General features: G+C 45.4%; 1 protein-coding gene across 8 annotated transcripts in view; it reads left to right on the top strand.

Annotated features, from left to right (window-relative positions):
* Positions 1–12,992: 12,992 nt before the first annotated feature.
* ADGRL3 (adhesion G protein-coupled receptor L3) overlaps positions 12,993–22,347 on the top strand; it is a 517,783-nt gene continuing 508,428 nt past the window's right edge. For 2 of the 8 annotated variants that reach the window (XM_064450191.1, XM_064450188.1), the window contains exon 1: positions 12,994–13,744. The gene's annotated coding sequence lies outside the window, so the exon portion shown is untranslated. Of the gene's footprint in view, positions 13,912–22,347 lie in introns of all 8 variants that reach the window. The other 6 variants (XM_064450190.1, XM_064450186.1, XM_064450192.1 and 3 more) reach the window with 5 other exon arrangements.

The raw sequence follows: 22,347 nt of genomic DNA, 5'->3' as shown, positions 1-22,347 counted from the left end.
AAACCAAGTAGTAGGAGTTAATGGCTGTCCTCATGTGTATGGAGTTCGCAGATGGAGTTCCTAAAAGCTGTGTGCTAGGAGCTCTGCTGTTCAACAAGTTTATAAACAGCCTGAAAAGGGACTAATTGTCAAAATTAAAAGGTCCAATAATTATAAAAAAGTTAGTCAGGCTAGTGAAAACAAGGGCTGACCAAAGATTTACCATATTATTTTTGAAGATGGAGAGGCTGGGTAATAAAACAGCAGGTGGAACCTAGTGGAAACAAATGTAAGTGATGCACCTTGGAAAAAGTGACCCAAGGCTCATGAACAAAATGAGCTCTGAGCTGGCTGTAACTGTCAGGAGTGAGACCATGAAAACGTCAGTTTAGTGTTTGAGAATGCTGAATAAGATTGTAGGAGGTTTCAGGGAACAGACAGAGAACAAACAGAAAATACTGTTAAACCCCAGTACAAAACCGTAGTTCACCCCGATTGAACAATGCGTGCTGCTCTGGCCTCTCACCTGTAAACAAAATATGATGAAAAATTCAGAGGAGAGTGACAAAGATGATGAAAGGTGTGGGGCAGTTTCTTCATGACAAATGAGCAAGCAGGCTAGGACTCCTGCTAGGGGTCAGATTTGACTGAGGACACAGGGTAGTCTCTGCGGGACCACAATGCTAGGAGGAGCCAGATGCAGGAGAAACCCATGGGGGTGGCGGGCTGCAGCCTCATCGAGGCTTTGCCAGGGCTGTTTTTATGGGTGCTCAACATCTGCATGGCCTCAAAGGAGAAACAACACCAGATGTGTGGCAGAAGTCCAGAGGGCATTACTAAATCTGAAAAAAAAAAACCTTCCACATGTAGTTGAGAAAGTCCCTGAGACTAAAATGGGTGGGAGAGTACCTGGGAGAAAGCACCATGAGTGCTTGTGCTGTTCTTGCTCCTCCCTAGATGCGTGCTTAGGGGCACAGCTGGAGCGCGTGTGTGATGGTGGGCAGTGTGTGTCAGCTGTTTGCATCCAGAACATGAACCATATGCTGCCTTTAAATCTTCTGAAACTGAGCAGCCTTGCCTCCCTGATCAGACCTTATCTTCAAAATCATGACCGACTTCTGGGACTTCCTTCTGTGCCCGCTTCCTTCTTCTGTGAACCTGAACATGGCTCTTGGGAAGCATTGTGGATTGACAGCTTCAGCAGCTAAAAAAAATAGACATGATAATCAGTGCCAGAGAGGACTGGAAAGAGAAACTGAGAGCTTAATTATGGCTGCAAAGGAATGGGCTCTTTGTATGAGCAATGATAAAATGAAGATAGAGGGAAATAAGTACTGAGCACAGGAACTGCAATCAGTTTCTGGAGACTATCAGTGATTCTGTTTACGGTCATACCAATACAGCCAGAGATTTTTAAAAGGTGCAGCCTAAAAGGCTGCCAAATTGTGCACCATGTGTTCTGCAAAAGCCACAGAATACAAGTAGCTTCAATACAATAGGATAGTGTCAGGGGATGTGTTGCAGTCTTAGTCCAAGCGAGAAACACTAATGTACAAAAAAATCCCTTTGAGGTGATTGTTGTTGTTTGTTTGGGGTTTTTTTTGTTGTGGGGTTTTTTTTTTGTGTTTTTTTTTTTTTTTTAATTTGTTTTCTGTTAATGGCCATAAGATATATGCTAACAGATCCAGCATGGTGGCCTTAGAAAAGAAGTAAGGAGACACTATCATCACTGACACTACTTTTCCACTCCATGAGAATGCCAGACTGAGAATGCAGGAGGCAAATGATCAGCAAACACAGAAAACATAACTACAATTACTTAAAAATTACTTAGGAAAACCAATACAGTACTATGTACATTAGAAAAATAAACCATGCACCTTCCCAAAAACAAGTATAAAACATAGTAAATAAATAAACAACATTCAAAACTCATTGATAGCACGATCTGAATTGGACCTCCTGAAAACTTGGATGGTGGAGTGAAAAAACAACAAGAGCAGCAGTAACAGTGCCCTGTGGTTATTATTAACACATCTATAGAAATGTATGCTCATGTTTAACATTATATACTACGGATAAAAACCTGGCTGGTTATGATGAATGTAGCTGTCTGCAACAGAGAGAGATCGAACTGGATAAACCAGGCGGCCTCTCCTTGCCCAAAATTCTCTGTACAGGAAAGCCAACCATGAAGGGCAGCCAAGTACAGGTATGGACTGAAGAGCTGAAATGCACATTTCTGCCTTGCCCATTATGATTCCTCCAGCTTCTATGTGCAGGATCAGCTCTGCAGCCAGAGTGGACAATTCAGCTTCAACCTCTGTCTAACCCAGGGGCTGGGGTATGCAGGCCGAGGCTGCCAAAGAGTCAAATGAGGGTCCCCACTGGGAGGGTAATATCAACTGCCCTCCCTGAATTAAACAGTAGCTTTATTTCTTTAGGAAAGACTTTTCTCTTTCAATCCAGGTGTAAAAGTAAATATGCTTTTCCTCAAACGTGTAAATGAGACCCAGGGATTTATAAAAAGGGGATGCTTAAGGTCAGAAAAAGAAAAGCCAGCAGTCTGAAGGTGTTAGGTCATGGAGCCAACCTATAACATATCCACGTGTATGTCAGTCCTTGGAAGAACACCGAGGAGCAGGCAACACTAGGGCTTTGAACCCTCCAGGCTAGAGGACAGCCACTTTCCTGATTAAAAGGGAAAACCACCTCAGCTCATCAATAAGATCAGCAGTCCTAGGAGGAATCCTTCGAATCCTTAGTCCAAGACCTTTAATACAGAACAGCATAAGTGTGAACAGCTAGTATTTAACAGCGATAACAAGACAAGCAGCAGAAGTAACTGAAAAAAAAAAAAACAAACAAAACAAACAAAAACCCCCAAAACAAAACAAAAAACCCCAAAAAGCATACATCGCAGTGCAATCGTGTTTTGTCTTGGAACAGAGCGTTGCAGGGGCCAGTGGTGTTACACTGCCCTCAGACTGATCACAGATTTCACGGGTAGAGCTGATAACTCCCTTCTTTGCACACAAATGTTTACCTTCTTCAACATGCAAGTAGACATAAACTACAAGGAGTTTTATGGGCTCTATTTAAAAAGGCTATTCTATGGCAGAGTTTCAAACGGCAGAAGGCAAGTAACTTATAACGTAGATTTACATTTATGATGGGCGTCCTGGATGGATCATCGCAAAGTAGATGTTTTGCTGTTGGCATCGTATTTGACTCTGTTCTCCACTGCCACATCCAGGGTATCCAGTTCCCAGAAACTGTCACGAACAAGCACGTGGCACCAGGTAAGCAACACTGGAAAAACCAGCTGTACTGCAGTTCCCTTGCTGCACAGATCACTTGAGCAAATTGAAGCTAAGACGTACCAGAGGAAAAGGCTATACTGGGTAACGCAAGTGGCTGGATGCTCTGTGCACATTGATGTTCTGAGCTCAAACCACTGCAGATACATCAGCTGAAGTTAGCTGAGGACTGAGCCCAATGGCATTTCATTTTGGAAAGAAAGCTTTTCTTTGTGGTTGTCCTCAGTTTTCAGAAGCAACTGTGCTCTTAAGAGATAAGAACCTGCTGGCAGCTGCCTAGGTTTTGCTTTGAGGACAGAACTGACACCTTCTCCAACTCATTTGTAGCTCAGCAGTTGAGTGCTGAAACAGGAATGTGTTGCTTCTGTTTGCTCCTCTGTCTGAGGGTCTTCATAGACTGAAGTTCTCCATGATGTGTAGTAGTGAAGAGCACAAAAGACCAATGAAAGGCAAAATTCCCATAGCAGTATTTTTTGGAAAATCAGCCTTAACTTTTATGATTGTTAGCAGTATTCAGGGTTTGACTATGACTGGTGAAAGAGCCTTGTGATACAGGGCACATCAATTTGCCAGTCAATTTAGAGGGGCCTGGTACTGGATACAAATCTCCAAAATATATTGAGTGTCACTTCTGAAAAGCAATTCCAATGCTTGGACCTAATTCCCTGCCTACTGCTCTAAGCATCTCTTTAGTATAATGATATTCATATTCTCCAAATCACTATGCTGCTCTCATCTTGGCTCACCAAGAAGCTGTTGTGTATACTAATCTGTGTGGTATGTCCTATACATTAGGGTGTCTGGCTTAATTTGGAAATCTTCTTAAAATGCATACTTGAATTATTGATTGTACAGCTCAGAAGATGAAATGAGATGGGGTGGATTTTAGAGTTATGAATAATAAACTCCTGCTCAGCCAAAGCTATCGAGTGATGAGTTCAAACTCAAAGAGATACTACCACTACACATTTTATACGTGCTAATATCAGGCTACCTACAGTCCTTGCTACGTGTTTGTTCTTTTTCTTAATAGCCATGCAGAAGTAGGGATTAGTGTGTAAGGGATTTAGGAGCACAGTTCCTACTGGCCTGTGGTGAGATTATGCGCCTGAAAACCTCTTTCGAAATCTGCTCCAGATATCGATTGCTGTCAGATTTCCATTTGGCTGAACAGGTGTTCTGAAAGGTCCCTGACCCCCTTTTCTTGTGTGATGGTTGATGTCATTTTATAGTCCAGCCTGTTACCCTTCATGCAAGACGTTAGGCACATCTTGCTTGCTCTTCTTTCCCTTTCAGAATTTGTTTCAGCAAGCCTTTCTCAGCCTCTTTCTTCCCCAGCCCTAATGAGCACAAAACTAATTGGGTTAATCTATAACCATACTTATGAACATCCAAGACTACCCAGCACTGGAGTTGCCTTTTTTTTGCACTGTTACTGTATCAGTACCTTGGTAATGGGGCATCTGGCGTTTCACACAGCCCTCAGGTGTGGGTCCACCGGCCCTCTCTGCATTTCAATCATCTCTTCTGATTTGTTCTGTGCCTCTGCTGGTACTTCTCCGTGTTTTGTTTGCTTTCTCTTCGGCTGCCAAACACTACGCTAACTATCTGAAGATTAGATCTCCCATTTGTCTCGGATCATTTTCCTGTGACCCTATCAGAGGAAGCATTAAAAGATTTATAAAATGAATGTGTGAAACAAGGATGTGCCAATCAACTGTACAGAAGGGGGTAAAAACATTATTTCAGTGACTGCGGATATGAGTTAAAAGAAAACTGAACTTAATAAAAAATCATTCTACTGATTTCTGAAACAGAGCCCAGGAGGCAGAAAGATCATGGAGGAGACCGAAAAGATCAATTGTATGTCTCTGCACAACAACCCATTTCTTAAAGCCCTGATTTTTGGTATAATCCCTTTGGCTATGTTTTGACCCAGTCTTATTTGATTTATGTTTTTGTCTCATTAAATTGTATGCGTGAGGTATCCACTCAAGGCTTCACCTTTATGCACGTTTCACTGAAGGGAGCTCCTGTTGTATTTGGTACAAACCACCCTACCTGGTTTTATTATTTGAAATCTTCAAAAATTGTCTTTGCACTATTGATTTCTTTCTTTTTGGAACCTGATTGACCCCTAACCATAGCATTTAGTCTTCAAAATAATCAGGATAACTTTACCACTGCAGTATAACCTCAAGTGTGAAAGTTAATTTCCTATTCAGTTTAGAGTTTCGCCATTAATACCGTGAATACTAAATTCATACAGCTGCGATCGAAGTCCTGAGAGAGCGCCTTTAAAACGCCAACTTCTTAGCTGTGATCATTTCCTACTTTTGTTTCACAAATGGCTTTAAATCCTCTCACAGTGTTGCAGGAAGAGTGGTTATTTTCCCTTTGTTTCTTCTCTTGATACTGCCTGCCAGGAGATAGGTGAGATAAGTGCTTACAGATGATATCAGCATTACAGCATAGACAGCTAAGAGTACTGCAAAAGCACCGTGCCCAGCAGTCCCCGAGGGGCAATACAGTATTTCTGCCAGTAGCTCGAATTTCTCTCAAGCCCAGCAACAATGTGAACAGGAACCTTACTCTTCTGGACAGCAGCGTAATTCATCCTGCATGTTAATGCTGCGATGGGTGCCGGGGCTGGATTTCCTCTTCTTTTTCTTGGGAGATTTTGGTTTCTTGTAGTGCATAAAGGCTCCTTGGCCCTGGCTGATGGAGCCATGGTAAGTTGCAGCGTGCAGCATATGGCTTCAAGTGCCCTATAGATTAAGGCCAATACATTGGTTTCCTAAGGAGCATGGGCACCAATTATCTATGTGGTGTTGCATTGATCATTTCCAAAGGACATCTTAAGAATGCCATCTTATGAATGCCACAAGAGTAAATCAACAAGCAGCCCAGAAATTACTGTCCACTGCTTTGGTCCTAGAAGTCATTATACCTCTTCTCAACCCCAGCTGCTGCTTTTGCTCTTTATTGAATTTCTCCTGGTTTCCCTGAACTTTTCTGACTTCTACCAGCAGCTGCAACCGATAGACCCCCTTGCCTGCAAATTTGCTGCCAGTCCCAGGGAAACCTCTCTGGTGGCATGGCTTATTTTACTCTGCTATTTCTGTTTGCTGTTGTTTCAGGAATAACTACGTGAAGGGGAATTTAATCACTCTTTCCGTTTAGCCTGTCTGAAGCATACTCAGCACACCCATCCGCTTTAACGTGGCTACTAGATCAAAGCCCCTCCCTTTACAACAGCCAGTTACATCTTCCAGCCTAACTTATCCACACACAAAGAGAGGCTTCAGCCTCTATTTGAGAATATAACCAGAGCTAGCTTTGAGAATTCACGAGTTCAAATTAATGAGAAAAAAAAGAAAACAGCCCAAGTTCTTTAAATATCGGTTCTAGTGACAATTTTTATTTTCTCCCACATTATTTAAGTACTGGAACAACAGAGAGAGGTCATGCTTTCCAAACAGTAGAAATCACTTGAAATTGTACAGGAAGGCTGTATTGTTAGGTTTCAATTAAGCTAAATTATTAATGATTTTTGTGTCTAATTGCCTTATTACCTTGACTACGGACAGATTCAGGTCAGCAGTTCAGATAATTCTTACTCGGGGCCATTTTGCAAACCATGTCTAAGCCACTGGTCACCACCGGTCTTCTGCAACAGGTTTGCACAGTCTTCCCAGTTGCAACGGCATTGTGAGTGCGATCGATCTGGGCATGCACGTCAAGAATGGCAGCTTGCTTGGACTGAATACCACACTTTTCAGGGCATCACCCTATCTGGAACATCTGTGCCAGGAAGTCTTACAGTGTCCCTACTGCCTACACTTCAAGAAGTATTGAAACAGCACCACTGCCTACCGGAAGAGGAGTGCAGCATGAGTATTCCTGCTCTTGAGAACCCATCTTCTGCTGTGCAGGGCTTTGGGCTGAATTATACAGCCTGCAAGGAAATGCATCAACTGCAAGTTAGAGACCAGATGCCCCATGGCACTTTCTGTCCTTCATGCTGCTCTGATGGTGCCAAGCCACTGCAAACCTACTTTAACTGGCCAGTGTGACATGGCTTAACCTACCCCTTAAGTGAAAAAGTTGGTTTTGACATTCCATGTTTTCAAAATAATAAAAAATATTTATTTATTACATTTCCTATGTAATATGGGAGGAGGGCCTTTGTTAGTTTTTTGAAGCTATTCTCACACCTAGAAAAATGGTATTCAAATGAAGGTGAAGGTACATATCAGAGGGAAGGGACTAGAAAAGAAGAAAAAAATATACTGGTTGTCCACAAACCAATTACTATAAATTCCTAGAATTTCACTTGTTATAGAAAGAAAACTCAACATTAATGTAAGAAATGCACTGTTAAGGTACAGAAAGAGTCTTACCTCTGACCTGTATTTGATCCTTATGAAAGCAAGAATTCATGAGAAAAATGCAAGATGTCTTTTAAAAACAGTTTAATTCCAACTGAATCTGCAAAGTCTAAAATACTTTAATTGCATTATGTAGGTACGGCAGGATGTCTCTCCACAACAATTGAAAAGCATTATCAACACGACTCTTTTGGAAATTGAGAACCATAATGCACTCGGTTTTTTCTTCCACTTGCCAAAGGGCCTTCACGGTTTCATACAAGACGGCAGCATAACAGCTGGCCTGCCTGCCCAAGCTAGCCTCAGATGTCAGACTCCCCAAACTGAAGCCAAGTGCTGGGCTATGAGGCATGTGCAGGAAAAGGCAGGAAGGGGTGGGAAACTTCTGCCCGTAACTGGGTTGGAAGCAAAGGGCTTTGGCAAGCTCAGCCCACCCAGTACAGCTGCTGGCATGAACTGTACAGCTGCAGCAATGCTGGGATGAGAGAAGGATCGCACCATCAATCCCAGTTTTAGGTAGTCCTGCCTGAAGCCATAACGAGATATTTCAGCTTCGTCTCCTGCTCGTCTTTGGCACCAAGCAATCGCTGCCTCTGCCCAGCCTGACTTTTGGATATCTACTTCTATATGCGTCTTAAAACTAGCTGTGCTGAGGTTTCCCATGGTAAAATCCTTGGCTGACTAAATTCTGTAGCAGGCTTGTAGCCAAAGCAAGTGGTGGGACAGAAACACATCTGTCCCCATACAATGTGCCCCGCTCTATTGATGAAGAATTTACTCATCCAGGGGTTTTACCAAGGGAAACTGCTAGCTTTCAGACATGTGTAGAGGTAGATACCCAAAAGTCAGGCTAAGCATGTGCCTCGGTGCTGATACCTACTTGGGAACTACTCCTTATTTTGTAATTTTGCTTTAACCCAATGCAAACGATCTTGTTGAGGCTCATGCCTGAAAACGAGAGTGGTAAAAGGCAGCATGCAAAAATATGAGGTGCTCACCTAGTAAGGAGGGATCTCAGTCTGCTTTCCTAAACCAAGGGTGCAGAGGAGATGATGAGAAGGAAGAAAAAAAAATCAGCTTTACTGTCTATTGCCAGTTGTTAAAGAAATCGGTGAGCTCCAATTGTAGGGATTTTAAGATGGAAATGTGGGTTTATGAGGGATGAGTTGAGTTTTGCTGGATCTCTAGCAGGAAGCTAGAGTTTATTTCTATCACTCCATTGCATTTGATTTTTACAGTTGATGTATTTCTGTCATGACAATACTTCACATTGGAAAAAAAAGGTGAAAACCAAACCACATAATACTTCATCAGGAAGTAAAAAAAACACTGTGAAATATATTTTTTTTTGTGGGAGAACTGGTTAAAAAAAGAAAAGGCAAGTCTGAAAAGCATAAATACGTACCAATGAACTGGCCCAGATGACATGCATCTCTGAGAATAAGGTTATTCATTACAGAATGTAATGGCTCAGTGACAGTTGTTTATGGAAGTTCATGGAAATCTGAGAGAAAGCCAGAAAGCAAATAGGACACGGATCTTCAGAAAAAGAAAATGGAAATAAAAGAAAAAAAGAAAAGAATCAGAATCACAGGCAATTACAATTCACTAAACCTAATTTTAATCCATCATAAAATAATCATTTTAATCATTAAAGCTCCACTTCTACCTGGGGGATAATGGAATAATGAGCAGCAAACGATGCAGGCACTGTGGTGCCAGGGTGGTATGTGTGACAAATCCTCCTGAAGAAGGAAATGGATTGGGAACCCAAAATACTGGGTGAACGCATTCAAATAATACAACTTGAAAGAGCGATCTTTTTTTTTCCATGGGAGAAAGCGTTCTAGAAACCTCTAAGGCTGCAATTTGGTTCTGTTACAAGTTTTCTGGTGTAAAACATTGCATTGAATTTGAAGGCCTAAGGGCTGGCCGCCTCTGCAAGTGAAAATATCTGAATGCTGGGGTGATGGATATGGAAAAGAATAGGAGTAGATTATAGAGAGTCTTACAAAATGATAGAGCAGCACAACAAATCAATGCACTTTGGGGTTGCTGTCGCAGGTAAGTTATATCCTTCGACTGCAGAGAATAACTGCTCTTTAAGTAATCACACCTGGGATATGGCATTAAATTGCAATACCTCATTACCTGCCCTTACAAAACATGAAAGAATTTGAGGGAATTCAGACCCAAAGAAGAAAAATTATCAGACTCTTGGAAAGAATGATACACAAGGAGAGATTAAGTAGCTTAAATATATAGCTTATCTAATCAATAATTAAGCAAGGGAAGGATAATGGTTTAAAAATATGTAAGAGAAGGATAATTATTTTGGATGATGCACGGTCCCAGTTCAGCGCAGTGCTTAAACACATGCGCATATCCATCAGCCCCGCAAAACGCCGATGCACGTGATTTCAATGGAGCTTAAGCACATACCTAAATTTAAGCATGCACTGAAGTACTTTGATTAATTGGGGCCATAACCACAAGTAATGGTATGAAATTAAGAAACAGAAAAATGTAGGCTGAACAGCAGGAAAATCTTCCAAACGGCGAGATATATGAGACTGGGGAGTAATCACTCGAGGGAATTGGTGGAAACCTCATTCCTGGATACCTTTCAAGTTTTGCTGGACAAAGTACTGGGAAAATATCCTTTAGGGAATAATTTCGCTGTTGCCTCTGGAGACCACAACTGCACAACCTAACGCAACTTTTCTGTCTCTAGGTTTTTGTGGGCTGGCTCGCAGCATTAAGCCCGAGACATGATTTAATAAGCAATGATAGTGCAACAGGCTGGTGGCCTTCCAAAGCTCTTCCTTGCCTCCCCCAACAATTCATTGGGTTCCTTCCATCTTCACTATATGTAAAGCTACGAGAGAAAAAAAAAAACACCACACTTTAAGTCTAGTGGCACTTTGTCTTTTTTTCACTCACTGACTAAACATTGATTTCATTCTCACCTCTGCATTAAAACAGATATGTAGCAAATAAATATAAAGATATATAGCAAATCTAATTTCAACTTGCAGGGCTTTGTTTCATTCCCAGTGCATGTGTGGTGAATATCATCAGGCAGGTAATTGTATCTTGGAGAATCTCATATCTGTGAGCATCCCAGCAGAGGCAGTATGAAAGATTTGGGGGTTTTGGTGTTTTATTTGTTTTTTTTTGTTTTGCTTTTTTTTTTTTTTTTCATGTTGCCCCTGGAAGAAGGGTTGTTGCAGAAAAGGACTTTCCCAAGGATGTAGCAGTAGATTCTCTGAGGGCTTTTCCCACTGGGGGGAATGATTTTGGTGAGCCAAATCCAAGGCCCGAAACACAACGGCTTCTTAATTGCTTTAAAACCTCCTTTTTCTTAAAGTAAACGCTTGTAGAAGGCTATGCTTCATTCACTCAGACTTCTGGGCGTATTTTGCAGCCTTGTGGGAAAGGCCAGGTGTTCTCTAACATGACTTTGCAGAGGTCTACTGGAAACGGAAACAGTTGAGACAGATCTGTTATAACTTTTAGATTCCTCCCTCCACCCCCCGATTTTCAGCACAATTGACATTCTTCATTTTTGTGATGGTAGTGAGGTGGGCCCTGACTTTGCTATTAGGAAAACAGCATTTATGTTTGTCGGTCCTAGTTTTTCACAGCACATCAATGCACCCAGAATAGCAGTTCTTAGCCTAAAATACACATTCTGTGCCTAGTGATGCAACTAGGAACACGTATGAGCACCTTCCTGACTCATGGTCTGAGTTACCAAACCAGGTTAATTAATTCTTTATCCCACTGAAAAGGATGGTCTTGCAAGGTCTCCCTCATTGGAGATCCTTAAGAACTTGTTAAAGAGACAGCTGGGTGGGATAATAAATGGAGTGGATCTTCCACTGAGGTGGGCTGCAGGGCCTCGTTTGGGCCCTTCTGGCTCTCTTGGCTACATTTTTTTCTTTTTTTTTAATGTTCAAAGCCGGCAGCGCAGTAGTGTCTCCCTGAATACATTTGGTCACTGGGATAAAGTGTGGCACGTTGCATGTGTCAGCATTCAGGCGATTGGAAAATTCTTTGCAATTCTTCTGAGTTTGATTTGTTGGGTCCTTCTCTGCAAAACTAAAAACAAACAATGTGATCCAGGAGGAAAGTATTTACCATGTTCCAGCCAAGCACCATTATTTCCAGAGGTCCCTTATGAGCATTTAAGGTCGCGAACGTTAAAACAAAGGTAGACTTCTTGTGTCCTGTCCCGGATGTCCTCGGCCTTCTGGAGCTCAGGGGATTCACCCTCTCGGGGGCTGTGGGGCAGGGATGGAGTGTGTGCCCCTGGCTGCAGGGCTGCCCTGAGCCCCGTCCCTGGGCTGGGCAGCAGGGAGAGGGTCTGTGTCCAGCAGGCAGGTTGCGATTGGCTGCTTGGCTGGGGACAGCAGGCCAAGCAGCAAACTGGGAGGTGGGGAGTCCTGCGGGGAATGGTTCTGTGCCAGAAACGGTAGGCAGGGCTGCCAATCGCGAGGTGGGGAAACCAGCAGGTGGTGGTTCTGCGCCGGGAAGGCAGGCTGCCATTGGCTGCGTGGCCGGGGAGATCGGGGAGGTACGGAACCCAGCGCGGATGGGTTCCGCGCCTGGCGGGCAGGCTGCGATTGGCTGCCTGGGAGGGAAGCACTGGTGAGGGCGGCCAATCGGGCGGCGGGGGATCCTTTCGGGAGGCGGCTGCGGGGCAGGGGGTGCCGGGGCTGCAGGTGGCCCTGGGGAAGGTGGGGGGCGGCGGCGGGCCCGGGGGGTGGCTCGGCGAGAGCCCCCGGCGGGGCCGAGCCGTGCGGTGCCGTGCCGGCCGGCTGCTAGGTGGAGCCCGCGTCCGCGCAACCCAGATCCGGGCCCTCGCCGCTCCCCCGCCCCTCGGCTCGCCGCCCGCCCGGCTCCGTGCGGCCGCCGCCGGGCCAGGCAGCAGCGCCGCACCGCCCGCCGCCGCCGCCTCCCCCTGCCCGGGCCCCTCTCTCTGCTCCCAGTCCGGCCCCGCGGGGGACGCGGGTGCTGCGGGTCCCGCCGCCCCGGAGCGCCTCCGCCCCCTCCCCGTGTGCGTGTGTGCGCGCCGCGCCGCGCCGCGCCGTGCCGTGCCGTGCCGTGCCGTGCCGTGGCGAGGCGAGGCGAGCCGTGCCGGCGGGGCCGCCCGCCCGCGGCCATGAGGCCCCCCCGCGCCCGCTAGGCACCGCGCGGGGCGCGGCCGCGGAGCCGCCCCCCCACCCCCTCCGCGCCCGCGGAGCCGCCCCCGCGCCCACCCGCGCCGAGCCGCGCCGGGGCTGGCGGTCTCTGCAGCGCGAGGAGGAGGAGGAGGAGGAGAGGGAAGGATCCGGGGTGCTGGCGGAGGCTGGGGGGCTGAGGACCACCCGCTTCCCTCTGCGCGGGCGCCTTTGTGTCCCCTAGCCCCCGTGGAGCGAGGGGCCGCGGGCAGGGGAGCGGATGCAAAGAGCGGCTGGTGCTGAAGAGAAAAAGGGGGATGGTGGAAGATTTCTCTCTTTTTTTTTTTTTTTTTTTTTGGTGGTCTCTTCGGCAGTGGCTGTTCTTCCCCAGCGGCAGCAGCAGCAGCAGCACAGGCAATGACTCTGCCGCATACGAATCGCCTGGCCGGTGGTGCCGGCTCCGGAGACATCACCTTGCTCTGAAGTTGCCCACCTGGAGGAGGTAAATCGGAGCGGGGCTTTGGTCCAGAGGGGTCGGCGACGACGGAGGAGAGGAGGGAGCGATCGTCTCCCTCATCCCCACGCACCCTCCATCCTCCAGGAGGGAGCCTGTGTAGCAGAAGAACACGGTAGAAAAGGAGAGACTTTTTTTTTTTTCATATTTTTTCCTTTTTTTTTAATTTTTTGAAAATTTTTCTTTCATTGAGGGACCTTCCCTGCTTCTCAACCCCCCCCCTTTCCTTCTGGCTGGGGGCTTTGGTACTGTGGCCAGGTCTTCTGACTACCCCCACCCCTGGTTTTAATGGCTGGATTGTGGCAGCAGCTCCCTGCTGCAGGTTGTTGAGGAACTGATGGGGACTTGCATCTCAGGAGCCGGAGGTGACTAAAGGTAACTAACCACCCAGCGGATGGATGCCCACCAGCCCTTGCCTGGCCGTCGGTTGCACCCTTTCCCGGTTGCGTTGGGCTGAAGGGTGCCGGCTGCCCTGGGCGCACGCTTGGATTGAATTATTTTGTAATAAGAACAGTTTCGCTTCGGGGGCCTGGATCCTCCAGGTAACGGGAGCGTCCGTTTGGGTCTGCATGCTGCGGGGGGACAGCGGGGACAAGGGGTGCGCTGGTAGTTGCGAAATGCCTTGTAGGCTCCAGCCGGGTTCGGCCGTGGACAACTAGGGTGGCGAAGGCGGCGGGTGGATGATGGAGACCTGGTAGGTTTTGTTCTTGCTCCCTTTTCTGTTTTTCTATGAAAAGCACCACATTGGACCCGTGGGTTTGCTGGTGTTACACTGAGAAATTCCTGAGTTTCGTGTGTGTGTGTGTGTGTCCCCGCGCCCCTCCTCATGCCCACCTCTTCGCGGATCTCCGTTTCTGTTTAATTGCTGAAGGGTGCCTCGAGAAGCCGTCATTCTCCTGGACAGCAGGAGGCGGAGGGTGGGCGCGGGGCACAGGTGGGGATGGTGCCGAATTGGGGGGTGCGTCAGGGGTCGCAGGTGTGTGGATGCGGGGTGGTAGGGTAGAGGTCTGCGCCCAGCCCAGCAGCCCTGGGCTACAGGTAGGCGCGAGCTTCTCTCTTCCTTGCAGCCAGAGAGGGAAACATGCAGCCCAGGTAGATGCATTGCTGGAGATGTTCAGGGCTTCCCACCTCCTGCCTCTGAGATTGCGTTTGCCGGCTCTAATAGTACAGGGATGGCATTCACCAGAGGGATTTTTGAGCAAGAGGGCCGATATGTGTAGCTGAAAGCAGAAAAATGCTTTTTTTAAATGCCTTTTTTCCCTTTTTTTTTTTGTACTCTAGGTTTATTTGCTTGCTTAATTATTTATTTGCGTTCCCCTGGCAATCATCTTTTGACTGTTTAACTTGGAAATATGGTTGTAAGGCTGATGATTGCTCCCTGCCATGAGCCAGAGAGCTGCTCTTTCCTGTTTCCCAGTCTGCGGAGCCTACGTCGAGCTGGTGCCCTTTATTGCTAATGGAGATGTAGGTACAGTGCCCAAGAAATGTGCCCTTGGTACCTGGGGGATTGCCTTCAGGGCTGAGTTTGATCAGCAGCCTTGTGTCCGGAGTTGTCCATAGGAACAATGTAGCCCCCGCCTCGATGATTTAGTTGGGTCTTTTCCCCACCCTTTCCCCTATAGACATGCAGATGTTTAGTTTTGCAGGAGGGATGGCGAGGTAGAAAAGGAGCTTTTCTTTCTCTCCCTTTCCTGATAGGTGTGTGATTCTTCCCTGCAGTAGTTAAAGCAACTTGTGTACCGCCAAAAGCAATGGATTGTTGTCTGCTTGTCACTGTAGCATCCATCGCTTTAGCCAAAACAACCCACCCCTCGGCTTGTATTTATTTTCCTGTTTAGATCACTCATTAGGAGGTATCAGCATTTCCACTCTCCCAGTCCTGGATCCAGGCAGCTAGCTGCTTAGGAGGAGACTGAGGTTAAAAAAAAAAAAAAAAAGGAGGGGTGTGTGTGTGAAAATGCCATCTGTGCCTTCATATAAGGCAGATAGGTGGTCCGCTAGTTGCAGTTTCTTTCTGTATTACAGCACTGATTACTCCAGAGCGTTGGATCAAGATTTTCAAAGGTGAAAAAAAAAATATCTTTCCTGGAGTTAAAAATACAGAAATTCCATTTTCGTTGTGGAATGCTGTCTCTTAGAGTGCAGCCAATGCTGCCTGCTTAGTATTGAGTACTAGCATGTGCTTTGTAGAGCTCATTTATCATCGTTTCCAGGGGTTCGCGATATGAACAGGCTTCTACTGTGTATTCATTAGGAAAAGTCCTTCCATGGAGTTTTTTATGGGGGTAAACCAGGTGTTGCAGGTTAAACGTGGCTGCTGTCAAAAGTCTGCAGTTGTCACTTAAGAATACCAGACCGGGAAGGGAGAAAATCTGTGCACCCATGCTGATGTTGGGTGGCAAAGTTCAGCTTAGTGTTCCACCATAAAACCCTGTGTTTTTTTTCTAAAGGTGAAACAACTGCTCTCAGATGGCAGGAGTCGGTACCCCTTGTTGTAGTTGAGGTTGCTCCTGTTCCAGCTCCTTATGAGTACTGTTCCCCGATTTAGGCTTAGTTTGCTACAAAGTAACTGTTGTCTTGCTACCTGCTAGCAAAACGTAGGGTGGGTACATATTTCTGGTGTGCCTGTTTCCAGGAGGCCTGAAGTTCTTATAAAGCTGGTGTTGGCCTTGAGTTCCGTGTTATTTTTATTATTCCATGAAATATGAATTATCCTTTTTCTTCTGGGGGCCGTTAGGAGACGATAGGTTTAATCTTGCATTTAATTCCAGAGCAAGCTAAATGGCGATGCAGATTGATGACAGTGAAAACAGAGTCCTGCTTTGAGGGGCAATGAGATTTTAATGGTATTTATTAAGTTTAAGGCTAGCAAGTCCTCGCTCAGATGTTTTGTTTGACGAAAGTAGGAGCTGTGTTTTCAGTTTCTCGGTGCCCTGTGGAGATGACGGAGCAGCTTGTGTCTCAGCCTTGGAAAATCTTCCCTGAGCACTTGCTGGGCCAGTCCGCCTCCTTTGCTGCAGCTGGTGCTTGGCTGTGTGTCCCACAAGTTGGGATGCCATGGGGACCGCGTCCCTCCCTGCGGGGGGTGATGTGGTGGGGATGCTTGGCTTGCCTATCCTGGCGTTAATTGCAGAAGAGAATTTTCTTCCTGCAGCAGGAAAAAAAATTGCCCTGCCCAACAACAAAGCTGGTGTGCTTTGCTGGCTGGGAGGAAAATGCAAGCAGGTTTGTAGGTGAAGATGCAGGCACGCACATTGAGCTGGCTGGCTGATGAGCTGGGTGTCTGCGTGCTGCCCAGTGTTGCAGGGCCGTTATAAAAATAAATAACTATTTAGAGGCAGGTGGACCAAATTATTGGCCAGGACTGGAGAGGAATATGCATGACCTTTAGCTTTGTTCAGCACATCAGCTGGAGGGCCTGATGCTGCCATCAGGGTTTTCTCATTCAGAGCATGAGCGTATGCATCATCAACACAAGTAAATGAGATGCACACGGGAGAGTGAAGTCTTTGTAAATGGAGTAGTCCTGGGAGCGGGTGATTTATTGTTACAGATTTTAATACTAATAGTGTTGGGACTGGTGTAGATTGACTAGGAAACCGCTTCATGTGTGACACAGTATAAAGGATGGGCTGAAGATTGACAAAAGAGGTGGAATTCAGGGAGCAAGAATGGATCAGGGAAAAGCTAAAACATGGAGGATGGGCATGAGGCCTCTTATGCTAGAAGTTGTCTTTTTTTTTTTTTTGAAATTACATTACTTGACGGTTGTGGAAACAGCCCAACACTGTTACTGGAGTGATTTTGACAAAACGTCTTACTCCTTAGAGCATTCTTGCACATCACAAGAGAGGTTTGGAAGAATAACTCAAGAATTATTTTTTTGGAGTGGTAATGATTGTACTGCTCTGAGAGCTAGGCATCGCAGCATCGATGTATTGCTTGGAACAACACTGAGACACTGGGACAGGCCTGTGAAATAAGGATGTGTTTTCCTGCTGCTTTTGATGATGGGCTGCTTATTGGGCTGGGATGCACTTGGTGAGCATTGAAGTTTTGAGGAGACGTTTACTATAGTTCATGTGGACTCCCAGTTCTTCCCTGCTGGTCCCTTTCTCATTCAATAGATGCCTTCCTGCTGGGGTGTGAATGCTAGAAATGCACCATGATGCCAAATTTTGGGTATACATTCGTGCTTCAGTCTCTGCTATGTCTATAGGCAATGCTTTCAGGGCTCTATAGGATGGAGAGCTAGAAAATGTGTCATTTTTAACAGTTGACTCTGCCCCAGGCTGTTTGTAGGAAAGTAACTGTCCCAGGCAAGGCAGCCTGGCACGCTGGCCTCTGGTTGTGTCATCTCCTGGGGTCGTGTCTGCCTTGGCAAATCTCTGTTGCAATCCTCACCAGCACTCAATATCAGGCTCTTTAATCCTTGCTTGGGACATGTGTAAATATGTCCTTTTTTTTGTAGATGCTGAGATGCTCCAGCACTCCCTGATCTCATCCTGGTGCCTGCAGGCAGTGGAAGCTCCCAGCGCAGGCTGCTGAAGTAGGAGGAGGAGCTTGCTTTTAAGCATCTACTTTTAATTCTTGGCTACTTTAATGGCAAGGAAACCACCTCCTACTCAAATCTGTGATGTGATTCCATCAAAGATGTTATCCCATTGCCTGTTTTTAGCCTCCAAGTTTGCAGTGTAATGCTTGCTTTACGTTCCTCACTAGATAATCTCTATAGCGCGCAGTCTGAAATACGTGTGTCTCCTGGGTGCAAGCTAAGCATTCATTTTTAAGACAACTTCTCTAAGGACACCTTGACACTGTAACTTTTACTTAGAAGTCTTTCAGAGAGCCTTCTGATTTTTTTCTGTAAGGTGGATGCATTTAGCCATCACTGCACCAAGCATTTGTAGCTATAGCAAGGTAGCTAGTCTTTTCAGGCAAGAACTTAATTTTAATTGTGTTCTGGACCACTGTTTTACTTACTAAGCACTGCTCAGTGTGGAATTTTTTCCTAGCCTGAAACATCTGTTTTCCTCTGGCAGAGAAATAAGAACTAAACCATTTTCAAATAGCCTTTTTCTTTCTGTCTTTTTTCCTTCCCTTTTTAAACTTTTCATTTCTACTTCTTCAGGCCCACTCCCATCCATGGGAGGTATTGCTGCATCTGCGATGGGGTTCCCGCTGTAGTCAAGGGAGCACTTCTGTTGCCTTCCCTGTGGGGGGGAAGATGCTCGAAAATTTCAGATGTAGTATCTTCTCAAAAGATGCTCCAGAATATCAGATACGGTATCTTTTAAAAAACATTCCCCTACTTCAGCATCATGTTTCTACTAATTGTGTTGTAATGTCTTTGCCAGAGGTGGCATTTCAGGCTGAACAAAGCTGTGTACGCAGGTGAAGACTTGTAATCTGTGCACGCTTCTAAAATCTGCTTATGAAAACAGTCGAAAACTGAAATCAAGACACTTCCATTTGTGACTTGACAGCTTTCGGTTTCAAGGGTCATGAAATAGATACCATTCTGAAGGAAGTGAAGAAGTGCTTGGAAGCTGTCCTAATTAGGCAGTATGAAGTTATTATATATTCCATTTAAATGCCTAATAGTAATAAACTTTTACAAAGCATCTATTGATGTATGGCCTCACACTAGCGGGATTTTTTTATTTTTTTTAAAGCACCTTAGTCAGCATGTGAGTAATTACCTAGGAATTATTTTGGTGGTTACAAACCTAGTGCTTCAGCAGTCTGTAGCACAACTCAGATTCATTGCAGTGGATACCTGACAGGGAACAGCTTTGAAATATTTTACGTGATATTTTGATTACGTTAGATCATAGCTTTGCTATTATTAATTGTAATAACTTCACTGACTTGATTGCAGTTGCACTGATTTATACCAGGTAAGATCATTGATTTTGAGCTTTGCAGCGGAACTATGTGTTTCTAAAACTTACAGTGAAATGCCATAAATACAAAGGATCAACATGAATGTTTTCTTACAGCAATGCAAAGCTGAAATGAAGTGGAATAGGACCCTCTGTACTTTTGTAGAAGTGGTGCGTAAGGTGTAATCATGAATTGTCTTGCTATAAAGTCCTGCGCAAAGGTGCCAGCACTGCACAGCACTGTTCTGAAAGAGGTCTGGTCTAAACCTGGCACCTTTGGCTAAGACTTAAGTGGCTTTATACCAACGGCAAGTAGTTAGCTTGCAACAATCATGCGTACAATGCATATGAGTTTTTACAGTTAGTCCCTTTCCCCCTCTGCGGGAACCAAGAATATAGTTGCAGGGGTGAGGGTGCTGAATGAATGAACGCTGTTTAAAATCAGAGGGATAGAAACATTCTGACTAATGCAGTCTTGGAGCATCCATTTATTATAAGCAGACATATGTAGACTTATAAATATCACAATTTGGGGAACAGACACAGTTCTGATTTTTTTTTGTCAAACTTGGGGAAGTGAAAAAGAGGTATCCAAGAACGATAACTGTACCCAAAACATATGCGCTTTCATCGGTATGTCTGTGTGTGTGCATACATAGGTTTTGTTTGTGAAATGATGGTGCTGATGCAGAGTTTAATTCTGTTTCTGGAAAAACTTCTCTCCCTATTGATTTTCTGATTCTTTTTTGAGTTCTTGAGATGCAGGTGCAGTGATGGACAATAACAACAAAATACTTCTGCACAGGCATGCAGTTTTAAAATGTTCACTGAGTTGCTCTGACACCAAAATAGAACAAGCATGTTTTCAGATATGCTGAGCAACCACACATTTTATCAGAGTTGGTGCCGGTCCTTGCTTGTCTGTCGTAGCAGCCTGTTCCCATTCTGAAGTTGCTGATCCCAAGCCTGCCATAATGAGAATTTTTTTCCCTGCCCTCTGAGTGCAGAAGAGAAGCGTCACTGTGGTGCAGAAGTGCTGTTTGCAGCTTTCTTGGGGATGTTAGCATTTTCCTTCAAGCGAGGAGTGTGTCAGAGTTAAGTACGCTAGCGAACTTTGGGCTGATCTAGGTTAGATGGGGAATTTAGCTCAAAAGATTCCAGCTCCAGGAGCTGCCGAGCTGTTGACTGTTTTTTGTTTAGTTTGTAATTTTTTTTTTTTCCCCTTTTTAATGTACCCGGTGTGTCGTGCTGGCGGGCGCCGGGGGAAAAGGGAAGCGTTAAGCAGAAGCGACACCCCCGGTCTGTTTGACTGGCGGGTCTCGCTGTTTCCAAGCCCTGCAGAGGCACTGCGCTGCCTTGCTATTCCGCGCCCTGTCGCAAACCAAGCCGGGGCTTAAGCCCGTGAGAATAGGGGAGGGACCCGAGCCCAGTTTTTGATGTTCTGCTTGGGTGGGTACCCTGAATACTCAAATGCGTTCCAGTGACAGCTGACCCTGTAAGGAGATTTTCAATAGCGCTCTCAGATTTTTCTCTTTTCTGTTCCCCCCCCCCACCTTGTTTTCTTATTTTTCCTTTTTCCTGTTTTCTCTCTTCTTTTTTCCTTTCTTTTTTCCTCTTCCAAAGACTGCTGGAGGAAAGTGGGGGGGGGGGGGGGGGGGGGGGAACCTAAAGCACCCATCATAGCCATCTTTTTGTATAGATTTCACTGTTGGAGAGAGTTGAGTATTTTAGGGATCCTGTTAACGCCTTTTCTTTAATGCTGCCTTCCACGTGTGTGTATTCCTGACTTGACTCTGTCATTTCAAAATGGTGCAAATTCCCATCACTCACAGGGGGCAGGTTTTTGTTGTTTGGGTTTTTCTTCTCCTGCAAGATATACACTGCAGGTTTTGTATCGAGAGATATTCTCCATGTAACGCAGATCTTTATTTGCCACTTTTTTCTGTGTGTTCTTTTGCATCTTTTGGTTTGTTTATTTCCCCCCCCCCTCCTTTTTTTCCGCTGTAACAAAAGGCTTTTGGATTCTGTCCTAAATGACTTCTTCCAGATAGCCCACCGTAAGTACACAAAACTGGTCTATAATCCTGCAGTAGATGGCTTATCCAGGGAACAGCCATTCTTGTTTCCAGCACACCACAGATTGCTATATTGGGCATTGCACCTCAGTTCAACCTCGTTGGAACTGTGTGTGTGATCTAAAATGTTATTCCTTTGGATATTGCAATCAAGGCCTTTAATCATTTGGAAATGTGGTGTATATATCCCGCTTCCTTCCGAGGGAAATTACGATGTGACTACTGCACTTGCAATTCCCACAGCACAGACCTCTTCAAGAAAATGTCATTTTGGATTATCTTTAATGGGTGCAGGTGTGTGGAGTGGCTGTGTGTCTTTTTTCCCCCCTCTTTTTTACATTTTTTTATAGGAGGACAGTAATACTACAATCACTGCTTTATTTGGTATGACTGCAAAATTATGTGTGTCTCCTTGTGTAAAATTCATCCTGATAGGTGTTTAAAATATAGTGATTATGCTGCATAGAGTGATAACTTGTGACCTTTTGACAAGCGATCCGCAATTACAATCATAATGCACTTTATAGATCTCCTTAAGTAGGTCACCAATTTGCAATGAGTCTTTCTAAAGTCTGTGCAATGCGTTTTGACTGCGGGAGTGGGGAGCGCTTCTCCATATAACATTGCTGATTTTCCAAAGGAAAACCAAAGTGTGACAGGGGAATTATACCTGTGCAAGTATTCTTGTTTAATGAGAAATACAGGTGCACATCACTGAATGCGTGAGCGTATTCCTGCCTGAGCAGCTCTGTGTTTGCAGTGGAGCTGAGATGGTGGGTAAAACTTGAGCACCTGTGCCAAGGTGTTGGCCAGCAGACTGAAGCAGTTGTTTATGCCAGCCTAAACTAAGAAGTTGAAATTTTCCCATTCAAGAGGAGAATCTGGACCTCGCAGTGTCTGGGGGGATGTTTGCAGCAGGGAGAACGGGATACGGTGGGGAATATATCTTAAGAGCTGCCTCGCTGTTTGTCCCCTCCAGATTTGGGAGCAGCAGATGGGGGGTTGTCTTCTCCAATGC

Source organism: Phalacrocorax carbo, chromosome 4 (assembly GCF_963921805.1).
Source record: "Phalacrocorax carbo chromosome 4, bPhaCar2.1, whole genome shotgun sequence".
Classification (NCBI taxonomy): Eukaryota; Metazoa; Chordata; class Aves; order Suliformes; family Phalacrocoracidae; genus Phalacrocorax; species Phalacrocorax carbo.
The sequence above is the reverse complement of the archived record's forward strand: the minus strand, read 5'-3'. Positions and strand labels throughout refer to the sequence as shown.